The sequence below is a fragment of the Silene latifolia genome, chromosome 10 (genome assembly GCF_048544455.1).
Source record: "Silene latifolia isolate original U9 population chromosome 10, ASM4854445v1, whole genome shotgun sequence".
NCBI classification, from domain to species: Eukaryota; Viridiplantae; Streptophyta; class Magnoliopsida; order Caryophyllales; family Caryophyllaceae; genus Silene; species Silene latifolia.
In genome coordinates, this window is record NC_133535.1 from 136233836 (window position 1) to 136243048 (window position 9213).

Below are 9213 nucleotides of genomic sequence, written 5' to 3' on the forward strand. Positions count from 1 at the left end.
TCGGCATCCCGCCTCTCCCTCTCGGCATCCTGCCTCTCCTTGGCGGCTAATTGAGCTTGGAGCACACTTACGACACTTGGGGTATAAGGTTGTTGTTGGGAGGAAATTGACTCTCTTCTTCTTGTAGGAGGGTAGAAAATCTCCTTTGCCGACCCGGCTCCATACACATCTCCTCTTTGGAACCCCTCAACAAGATCAAACCATAGCTCATTGTCATCAATTTCCGGGTTGTTCTTCCTACGGACAAGGAATTGTTCCTAAAAAATTGATAAAACATTAATGGTTAGAGGTTACTTATCTAAAAATTGATAAAACATATACTTTAACACATTAAGAAATTTTTATTTTTTGAGACTTACATATAACTGTTGATCTTTTTCCTTCGCGAAGATCAACTTGCCCTTGCTTGTCTTTTTTGCGTGAGTGTCAACAAAGAGATCAACAATCGTGGGTACCTTTCCCTTATTCTTCTTGGTCTTCCGGGAAAAAAACAAGGAAATTGTTACTCAAACATGATAATTAATGAGACTAAATTAGAAGACTATTAAATTAAAAGCTAAGACAAATAACTTACATCTAACACCACACGATCATGAAAAGATTGAGACCCTCCATAATGAGTAGGTTCAACTTCTGCGTCCTTATCTCCTCCTTTCCTGTTGATCTTGTTCCGGGCCGATGCTTCCTTGAACTCAGGACTGTTCCGGTACTTGGTATATTCCTCATATGACGCACCTATAATCAATAAAATATCAATTATTAATTAATATAGTTTCAAAATATGTAATAAATTTTAACCAATTACGGGTATTAAAAGAAACTAAATACCTTTCATGAAAGATGGCGCCTTCTTCCTCTTAGACACCTTATACTCTTCTTGCCAATGTCATTATACCTTTGCCAAACTAGGCGCTCACGGTCGGTTGGCCAATAGAACACACGCTACAAAAAGTAAACACATAGATGAGAAACAAATTAATAATAAGGTAATTAGAATAAATAAATTATATTTAATAAATTATATTTTATAAGTAGATATCCGGAAGTTGTTGAACCACATCTCCTTATCTTCATCAGTAGCGTTACTCCAACAAGTAACGCTGTGTGTCATGTTCTCTTGGGTGCTAGTAGTCACACCACGAACAACTGTTTGACTTCTAAACCTGAAATCAAACATGTTAAAAACATAATTATATAGGAAAAAAAAAATAATGTATAATTAACATATGTCTAAAAAAAGTCATTTATTACTAAATAAAAAAATTACAAACTAGAATGAATAAAAAATTACCAAAGACCATTTGGATCAAGGATCATCCTGCCATCAGTATGTCGGGGTATAGCAACCTCCTCCTCCTCCTCCTCACTCACCTCCGTAGTAGAACGGTCAACGTCCTCCTCCTGCTCTCGGGAGCTACTACCTCCCTCACTATAGCCTCCCCGCTGCCTACCTCCTCCACGAGCCATGTGTACTACAATTGAATAAAAAGTGTTAGAAAATATTACAGGATAATTATTATAAGATACAAAAAAATAAAACCTAATAAACAGATATAAAAGAAAAAATAAAACGCTAATAATTGTTTCCAAATTTTGATATGTATACTTTCAATACTTTCTCTTACTCATCATCATCATCATCCTCATCTTCTTCTTCTTCTTCTTCTTCTTCTTCTTCTTCTTCTTCTTCTTCTTCTTCTTCTTCTTCTTCTTCTTCTTCTTCTTCTTCTTCTTCTTCTTCTTCTTCTTCTTCTTCTTCCTCCTCCTCTTCTTCTTCTTCCCCCTCTTCTATCCCATCCCTCTCCTTATCATTCTCTTCTTCTTCCTCTTCTAACTCCTCCTCCGCTTCTATCTCATTTGCATAAATAATTTTATCATGATCAACTGGGGACAAAACTGTTTCTGATACAACCTCTTCTTAGAAAAAAGATGTATCAACTTCTGATCGTGCCTTTGTTTTAAAAACGGCCCACCATTGCTTTTGTTGTCTATCATTACTTGTGCTCGGAAGAGATGCAAAATAAACTTGATGAGCTTGTTGTGCAAGTATAAATGGGTCATATTTAGAGTAGGTTCGAGTATGATTCACTTCCACGAGTTTGTAACGATCATGGACTCTCGTTCCAGCTACGGAATTATTCCTCCATTGAATCTTGAATAAGACGGTTTTATAACTCCGATCCCGGCCATTGTAGCACAACTCAAAGATATCCTCTAATATGCCATAATATTCATTGCCATCAAGAGAAGAATAGTAACGCCGTAGTTGCATTTAGCCTTACTTTTGCCATAGTCAAATGTTTGAAACTTAAACCCATTAACTGAATATCGATTCCACGTCACAACCTTTCGAGAAGGACCCAAAGCCAAGCTTCTTATCACATCATCTTGAATATTTAGATTACATACATGCTTCCGAATCTAGGCTGGAAATTGATCCTCATGCTTATGCCAAACATCCTCTCTGTTCACATTTGGGTGTTCTTTAATGAAATCTGTCACAAATTGAGCTTCATATGGCTCCAAAACCTCACAATTAGATAGCACATAAAGGTGGGCACGGTTATACTCCTTGTCATCCAGAAATCTTGTTCCCCCAGCTGATGAACACCCTATTTCATCCTGCATTTGGAAACACTTGGGTATACTTGTGTCTAGTTCATCCGCTTCATCAATATTCAAGTATTTTGCTTTGGTCTCAATATGTTTTTCAAAATAAAGAGAGCAAAAATTGGCAATCTCTTCCGTTAGGTAGGCATTGCATATAGAACCTTCCACACGAGCTTTATTACCAATTTTTTTCTTCACATGATTAAGAAACCTTTCGAAAGGATACATCCACCTATATTGGACGGGTCCACCAACTTTAGCTTCATATGGCAAATGGATAGGTAGATGCTCCATCGAATTGAAAAAAGAAGGCGGAAATATCATCTCAAGTTTACACAAAATTTCTGGTATTTGGTCTTCTAAACGACTCATGTCCTCAACTGATATCGTGGAGGAACATAAATCTCTAAAAAATTGACTTATTTCTCAGAATCGCATTCCAAACAGTAGTCGGGAGTAAATTTTAAAAGCCACGGGTAATAAGCGCTCCATGAAAACATGACAATCATGACTTTTCAACCCTTTCAACTTCAGTTCCTTCAAATCAACACAACGGCTCAAATCGGATGCATATCCATCGGGAAACTTCAAGTTTCCTATCCAATCGCACAATACCTTTTTTGAGCTTTGTCAAGAGTAAATATGACTTTTGGTTTAGCCCCATCCTTACGAATATGAAGTTTAGGACGATCACAAAATTTCTTCAATTCTATTCTTGAATTAATATCATCACGTGTCTTTCCTTTTACATCCATAATCGTATGAATAAGTAACTCAAAGAAGTTCTTCTCTATGTGCATCACATCCAAATTGTGTCTGATCAACATTGTTTTCCAGTAGGGTAGCTCCCAAAAAATATTTCTTTTAAACCAACCATTTTTTTTCTTTTTTAACTCTTTAAACTCTTCTTCAGTCCCATCGACAGTTGATGGCAAATCACGTACAGCCTCCCATATCTCATCCCCTTGGAGTCGAACCGGAGCATTGTCACGCACCTCCTTACCTTTTAAGAAAGATTTCTTGTTCTCTCTATGAATATGTCCATCCGGTAAGAAACATCTATGACAATCAAACCAACTAATTTTTTTGGAATTAGGAAGATAAAATGCTTTACTCCTATCCATGCAATAAGGACATGCCTTTCGCTCAGCGGTTGCCCATCCTGATAGCATACCATATGCGGGAAAATCATTTATAGTCCATAACAATGAAGCTCTTAGTTGGAAATTTTGCTTCTTCGACACATCAAATGTTTCTACACCAACTTCCCACAAATACTTCAGTTCTTCCACCAACGGTTGTAAATAAACATCCAGATGGTTTTTTGGGTTATCAGGACCGGGAATAAGTAAAGAGAGGAAAATAAATTGTCTTATCAGACAAAGCCAAGGAGGTAAGTTGTACGGCGTGGTCATTACGGGCCAACACGAGTACTTTCTACCAAACTGACCAAAAGGGTCAAACCCATCCGTACACAAGTCAAGTCTCACATTGCGAGGTTCCTCGGCAAAATCGGGATATAACCTATCAAAACGCTTCCACTCCTCCCCGTCACTCGGATGACACATCTTTCCTGGTGTACGAGGATTTTCTTTGTGCCATCTCATTTGGTTGGCGAGATTTTTCGTGGCATACATTCTTTGAAGGCTAGGAGCTAATGGAAAATAAATTAATGTGTTTTCTGATATTGGTTTCTTTCTCTTTCCACTCCTTTTATTACTCTTCTTCCCCTTCAAAACAATATTTCCTTCACTTGTCTCATATCTATCCCTTTGACATTTCTTACATTTGTCAAGCAAAGCATCATCTTTCCAAAAAAGCATACATCCTTTAGGACATGCATCAATATTTTCATGTGGAAGCTGAAGACCTTTGACCACTTTCTTGGTATTATAGAAATTTCGGGTCATAACATTATTATCGGGTATAACATCCTCAACCAACGTAGCAATACTATCAACGGCTTTAAATGACATATTATACTCACATTTTAAAGAAACTATCCTGGATGCAACTTGTAACAATGTCATTCTACTCCCCTCATATAAGGTTTTTTCGGAAGCACTTAGCATGTCAAAAAAGGCTTTTGCTCTTGGGTTTGGTTGTTCTTCATCAATCATTGGTACACGGTCGTCATTAATGAAATCATTAGACTGAAAGGCATCAAGTACCATTTCTCTATATGGGTTCTCATTTTGTTGGATTTGAGGCTCTTCGGGATAGTATTTTTCTCCATGGGAGATCCAATTGTAGTAGTTTGGAAAAAAAACCATTTGTAACAAGATGCTCTTCTACTTCAATGTCAAATAAATATTTTAAGTTTTTACATTTAGTACAAGGACACCTAAGTTTATGTTGTTCCAAATCATATGAATCTTGACATCTAGCAAATTCAATAAATCCACGAACTCCCTTTACAAATCTAGCGATAGGGCGTTTCTTCTTATCTACTCTTTCTTCGTACATCCAACTAAGTTCAGATCTCTTCATTTTAATCTATAAGCAATATATAGCAAACTAACCATTTTAAATAATAATATTTAATTTCAACAAAAAAACAATGGTTATCTCATCCTCCATTTTATGCTAATTTCAAGATTTCAATTGGGTCCTTATCACTCCAACCTAAACCCATCAATGTACGTTTCAAGTCACTAGCAAACACACATTTGTGATTTATTAATGAGAAAAAAAATCGGCAGCAATTCTCCTTAGTTCTCCAAATACACAATGTGGAATAGATACATATTCCACATATGTATTCAGAAAACATTGGAGAAAATTGCAACCAAATTCTTTTCTCATTAATAAAATCACAACTATGTGTTTACTACCTAAGTGACTTGAAACGTACAAAGACAGTCCCAAAATGGGGACTATTCAAGAATTGCTCCTAATGAGTAATTCTTGAACGGGTACTAGGTCATTATATATTAAACAAGTTGTCAAAATTATAAGGCAAATTTATACAATCCCCTAATCAAATGACATTACTAATTTAACAAATTTATACATCATGCTCATTCTAACTTAATTTCGTTAATTATAAGGCAAATTTATACAATCCTAACATTATACTACCTTCATAAAACTATACTACCTTCAACAATACTACTTCAATATTACTAAAACTAAGTTACTACCTTCAATAATACTAATATTATCAAGATAACCTTCAATTACATCCCCTAATCAAATCACATTACTAATTTAACAAAAACCCCAATTTCTAACCCTAACTCAAATTAATTAACAAAAATGCTAATTAAATTACAACTACATACATTAATAAGCATCACTAATGTATAAATTACAACTAGATACTAAATAAGTATCACAACTTAAACAAAATATGAAGGATTGAAATCATTAAATCAATTTGAGTCGAAAACAAACCTTTATTAAAAAGAAAAACAAAGGGTCGGTAGTGATGTGGTGATGTGGTGTGCGGATGGCGGCGGCGAGTGGTGGCGTCCGGTGGTCGTGGTAGTTGGTGGTGGCGTCGGGTCGTCGGGTTCTTGTAGCTTTTTTTTTTTGGTTGTTGATAGAATGAATGAGGATGACGGGTGAAAAATTGGCAAAAAAAAATAACAGGCGATTTAGCGACTGTCTCTGGTCGCCAAATTGGCGACGGGTTTTGGTCGCTAAATTTGGCGACTGTTTTCGGTCGCCAAATTGGATAACTTTAGGTCGCCCGTGGATTTCATACAGATTTTTGGATAAAAAGCTACAGTCGCCAAATTGGCGACTGTTTTCCGTCGCCCGAGTTTTTTTTTCTGTCGCCAAATTGACGACTGTAGCTTCTCTGTCGCCTTTGTCTTGTTTTCTGGTAGTGTATCTCCTTGTGTTCGACCCCTATTACTACATTCGTTTGTGTCCAGGGTATTTATCTTTGATTAGGTTGCGACATCCTATCAGATGGTTGGTAGGGAATGAAAGTCGAGTACAAAATCGACGATTTATGACAATGGCACGAGTGATGGCTGAGGTAGAGCTTCAACGTGAGGTTACACCACCACTTCAGCCTCAGATTTCTTCACATCGTCCGGTTTCTTTAAAGGATGGCTCGAAGTCTGCCCACGACGTTGAGCTGGAGTATGATTTAAGGAGTAAGACGTTTGGGAGGGCACGTGAGGAGGAAGAGGCAGTGGGTGCGAAGGAACCTCTTTCTTCTTTGTCCATTGTGAAGACTAAGCGGGCAAAGACGGGTCGTTTTCAGCGAATATTAGAGGAGGGTTCGACCCGTTAGAGTAGCGTTGAGATTCAAAACAAGAAGAAAGTGAAGAAAGACACATCTTGGATAACTAGCGGCATGTTCCTGTTATCCTAACGTTTCCTCACGTGATCCCTAGCTTTGGGAGTCACATTGCTTATTCAGTGTGGTCAGATGTTTCTAGTGTCGATCAACCTATATATGATAATAAATAGAAGAGAGGAATTCATAATTGTTATTGATCGTTCGTGCTTCCAACCATTACAACAACTCTGTATTTATAGTACTCTAATATATCTCAATCTAATCATAATAACTTCTAATAATGTTAACATAATAACTTATTCCATAATCCGGATATTCTTCCGATTACGATATATCACAATAAACCAGCTCCTGCAACAGTCAAAACAGAAGGATCTTCCTCCAAATTGCTCCCAATCTGGGGCAGAGGTGTTATAGCAGAATTAGGCATAATCGTAATATTCTCTAACACCCCCCTCCCTCCAAACCCATGGTAATTTATCGAAATTTCTATGAGTTTGCGAAATAAGAAAAGAAGAAAAACCAAATTCTTCACTCCTTTAATCTTCAATCTTCAACAGGAATGTCGATCATTCCTTTCGAACTCTTCAGAAAAATTTCATCTAAAGGGAACACCATTGTTTTTTGAATCCACCAAATCCATCGATCGGTTATTGTCAAGAACGCCATTCTTTTCGAACTTAACAAATTTTAACTAACGGGAAAAACATCCGCTAATTTCAAATATTTGAAACTTGAAAGAGAGCGTTAGTGTTTTCGAACTCACCAAAGTTTCAATTGAATGAGGAAACGAATCTCTTCTGTAATACTACGCATTTCTGAACATGGAGTACTCGGTCGATGAGTAGGGAGCACGCGACCGAGTAGGTTGTTGGGTGTTTTAGTCAGGCTTCTGACTTGGAGGAACTCGATCGAGTATGGGTGACAGTCGGTCGAGTAGAGTGTACTCAATACTCGACCGAGTGTCCACTCTGGAACGAGTGATTCGCACGATTTTGATTAGAATGATTAGAGGTTATAAACACATTTCATCAGTTCACTAATCACATTTTATAAACCTAAAATATTTCTAATCACCTCTCTAATCGTACTAATCACCTCCTAAGCAAGTTTGGTGGATTGTTGAGCATTTAGGTTCCTTATTTCCGTGTCAAGCGCACTAGTAAGTTGTTATCATCGCTAATCAGTTTTATTATTGTTAGAAGTTTATGTAAACCCTTTTAGGTTAATTTGGGGGATTTGAAGTAACTAGTTATGGATCTTTATTGGGTTGCATGTATATCAATGTATAGGTTACGATTCGTAGAGGAGCAGTTCTATACCGTCTTGCTTCGCTTTTGGATTTTGAGAATAAGGTAGCGTTTCTCTACACAGTACAATTATATAGTTAATTGCATTCAGTGATTCTTGTGATTATAGTATTGTGTATTGTGATTGTGATTATCGGAGTTGTTAGTTTGGATATTGTGAGCCATGTCGGGAGATGGTTTCACTCCCTTGTTTCGCCTCTTGTGACTCTCGTCACAAGGGCCGAGATGTGCACACATCTTAATTTCCGCTTTGTTTAGACATTTATTGTTTAGTCGGAGTTGTATTTCACTTTTAAGTTTTTGTCATGTAATTTGATTTAAGCTCATTCATAGTTAATAAATGTTTCATCATGGTGTATTTGATATGTATTACCTCGGGCAACCGAGATGGTAGCACTTTCATTTGCTAAGGTAGGTCTTGAAAAGGCACTTTGGTGGATGAGGGGGTTACATCGTCAAAGAAAATAATTGCTCTAATCAGTACGTACGTACCGTGCATGGAAGGGAAGGTTGGATCAATTTTTTTATTTATTTTTTCGATTTCTAAAACATACAAAGTAAATATTATTACACGAAATCCCGTCGGTGAGTGTTATATATTATTCCGATTACGATATATCGTAATCTTCTCTAACATTATACCCCACCGGCAGGTGGCAAAATTTTGTATTTTTAGGCCCGAAGAGCGAGAGGCTCTAATACCATGATAGATTCGAACATGAGCCTGGGCCGTGCCCTCAAGGAGGAGAGAGTGTCCACTTTACAAATCTAAGGAAGTTCCATCCCAAAATCAATTTCCAATGGGTTGAGTAGTTTCTTGGTTTATAAAGTAGTTATTCCTCTCTTTTCCAATGTGGGAGACCAACATGTAATTATTTACATAATAGCTTCTCCCAAAACCAATTGACGGGCTAACATCGATGGAATTAGGTGGAGGAGTTGAGTGAGTGGCTGGGAGCTTCTCGGTCAGCTTACGACTTTGGTGGCTTATGTTAGTCTTTGACACCTTTGAGCGTGCATGACTGAGCACATAAA

General features: G+C 37.3%; 1 long non-coding RNA gene across 1 annotated transcript; it reads right to left on the reverse strand.

The window, feature by feature from the left end:
- Positions 1–368: 368 nt before the first annotated feature.
- LOC141609216 (uncharacterized) lies at positions 369–872 on the reverse strand. Its single transcript, XR_012527293.1, has 3 exons — positions 829–872; positions 575–735; positions 369–476 (listed from the first exon to the last, which is right to left on the reverse strand). It is a non-coding gene; the product is annotated as an uncharacterized LOC141609216 (long non-coding RNA).
- Positions 873–9213: the final 8341 nt, after the last annotated feature.